The 2,649-nt window shown below is 38.5% G+C and overlaps 1 long non-coding RNA gene across 5 annotated transcripts in view; it reads left to right on the top strand.

The window, feature by feature from the left end:
* Nucleotides 1-48: 48 nt before the first annotated feature.
* Nucleotides 49-2,649, top strand: part of LOC112137052 — a 5,459-nt gene continuing 2,858 nt past the window's right edge. Inside the window, exons 1-4 of one of the 5 annotated variants that reach the window (XR_004947818.1) lie at nucleotides 49-349; nucleotides 603-902; nucleotides 1,727-1,780; nucleotides 2,535-2,635. This is a non-coding gene — a long non-coding RNA (uncharacterized LOC112137052). Of the gene's footprint in view, nucleotides 350-443; nucleotides 465-507; nucleotides 903-1,726; nucleotides 1,781-2,534; nucleotides 2,636-2,649 lie in introns of those variants that run through there. The other 4 variants (XR_002917472.2, XR_004947817.1, XR_002917473.2 and 1 more) reach the window with 4 other exon arrangements.

Below are 2,649 nucleotides of genomic sequence, written 5' to 3'. Positions count from 1 at the left end.
AAAAAGAAGAACAATAGTTTGATTGCATACTGCAATCAAACTAAATATTTTTTTTCAATGTTTTATTCAGTTACATTTAAGCGGCAGATAATGATTTGAAGAAGAATAAGACAAAAGGATCAGTCATGCCAGTCAGGGTGCTAACGTACGGGCACACCCGTATACGCTTACACAGGCATGTCCGTCCGTCTCTGCAGCTTCCCCCCGTCGCCCTCGTGCATTGACTACAGACCTGCTCAACCACACCGGATCTGCATCACCGCGTCACCGGGTGACATCATCACAGGCCTGGACGAGCCACATCACCGTAGCCCGCCCACCTCCCCCACATCACCGTAGAGGAGGCCCAGTACGAGCACCTAGGTCCTACCCAACGCCTCACCCACTGCAGGCGGCTCCCTGACAGCATAACTGATCGTAGTGTGCAATTGTCGCTCACTTGTATTTATACCCTGCATATGGTAGTACATTCCAAACTTACGGTTTTAACGCCATAAAAAATTTTTTCTTGCTGGAATGTGTTGGAAAATTCGAAATACACACTTTATGCAGTTTATAAATGAAATATGAAGACAAATAAATCTATTTTTTCTTTTAAAAAGATACAGTTTCAGCCGCAGTGCATGCTGGGAGGCGTGACGCAATTCAGCTGGACTGCAGTTAGACCCCGCCCTCGCTACCATAGACGTATTGATAAACGTAGATTGACGCGTCATTCAGGGATCCGGAGGGAACCAGCGGCGCCGTCATGTGGCAGGAGTCAAGCTAAGCTAGCTCTACGTGCTAAAGCAGCGATAGTCGACGGAGAACCGGAGAACCGGAACCATGCCGGTTGTTTGTGTTGACTTCGGATACAACCGGGACTCTTTAGGTAGCGGATCATGTGGAATGAGCTTTCACGAGTAAGTTGTAACATTTGTTTGTTATTAGAGCATGTGTTTAAGTCCGTGTAATAGTAAACAAAGTCACGTGGCTAACAAAGACATGCTAACTTCCTCTTCGTATTCTCTTTTCTATGTTGTTGGTCTTTTCTCCACTATCCGATGTCTAAGGTTTGTAGCGATAGGAATTGGTTGTTTTTTTTGTAAAACAATCAGAATAAAATCAGGATTAATTGATGACGGTTCGTGTATTTATCTGTTTTGATATTACATTCTTTTATGTACATCATGTCCTCCATCATGAGAAAAATGCTACAAGAACATGTTAAAAACACGTAATTTTCATTAGAGTGGGTGTTTAAACTTCTATTTAATCCTAAAGGTTAATCTAGTAATTGAGAGTAAATGTTTTTCATCTNTGACGGCTCGTGTATTTATCTGTTTTGATATTACATTCTTTTATGTACATCATGTCCTCCATCATGATAAAAATGCTACAAGAACATGTTAAAACACATAATTTTTTATTAAAGTGGGTGTTTAAACTTCTATTTCATCCTAAAGGTTAATCTAGTAATTAAGAGTAAATGTTTTTCATCTCTACGTGTCTCTGTGTATTCTAATATATTTTGAAATAAGACGTTTTCAAATGATCTTTTTGTAACTAAAAAGTACTTTGAGGCATTTTGATCATCATATTGATCAAACATTTCCTGTTGAAGAGCAGAGCTTTCATCTGCTTCAGCAGAAGAACAGAGATGTATCACACATCTCAGAATACTTTATTTATTGATCTATTTTGACTGGTAAACATTTGATTTGTGTGTTATTTGTATTCTCTGCAGTACCAGGGGAATGACATCTTTGACCCTGTCTGGAGAACTGGAAGAGACCTTAAGGTGTGTCGATGCAAACTTCTGAAATACATAATAATGCAATTAAAACTAGCAGGTGCACGTCAGCTCTCTTTATTTAAGTTCTCCTGTTTTCTTTCTCAGTTCTTTTCTCAGCAGATGTCAGGCAGATTTTGGCTTTAAAATAACTTTTACTGTTTTATTTTGGTGATGTTACATTTATTTTCAAAGAAGTATTTTCATTTTATTTTTTATAGTGCCATTCTTACTTTTATTTTTGGCAAAAGCTTAGAAACAATCTGTAATTTTCAATGTCAGGTAAGCAGTTTGACAGACAGGTGAGGTGACAGACCGTGCACCGCCCGATAAGGCAGAAGCACCACAGCTGTCTGAAAATCACTTCAAAGTTCAGTTGACAGTGTTTTAAATGTTCTAACACGGTCACGTTTAATCTCAGGAAGTACTATGATCATACTGTACATGGTAGTGTTTTGTGAAAACTGATTGGTGTTTTTAGGAAGGCAAACTTTGCTTTTTTGGATGTCATTGTGTATATACAATGACAAACTAACACACAGTGTAGGACAATTAGACAACAGCAGAAATAGTACGCTGACATTTGCAAAGTTGGTGATGAATTCAGTTAGCCACAACCGAAAATAAAAGATTGATCTTATTTTAAAACAGAAATACAGCACACAGCTCCCTGCTGAATCCATTCAGATTGTCGAAGGTGGTATGGTTAGCTTGATGTGATGAAAAAAAAAATGTGGCAAATAAATGTATTTTTTTCCATTAGCAGGATGAACAAGAAAGAAATGCCAGCAAAGAAAACGTTATGGATTCCAACCCAGAAAATGAAGGTCTGAGAGAACACCCCTCAACGGAATGAGCAATCTAGTAAGTGTTTAAGT

This window comes from Oryzias melastigma, linkage group LG4, assembly GCF_002922805.2.
Source record: "Oryzias melastigma strain HK-1 linkage group LG4, ASM292280v2, whole genome shotgun sequence".
Lineage (NCBI taxonomy): Eukaryota > Metazoa > Chordata > Actinopteri > Beloniformes > Adrianichthyidae > Oryzias > Oryzias melastigma.
The sequence above is the reverse complement of the archived record's forward strand: the minus strand, read 5'-3'. Positions and strand labels throughout refer to the sequence as shown.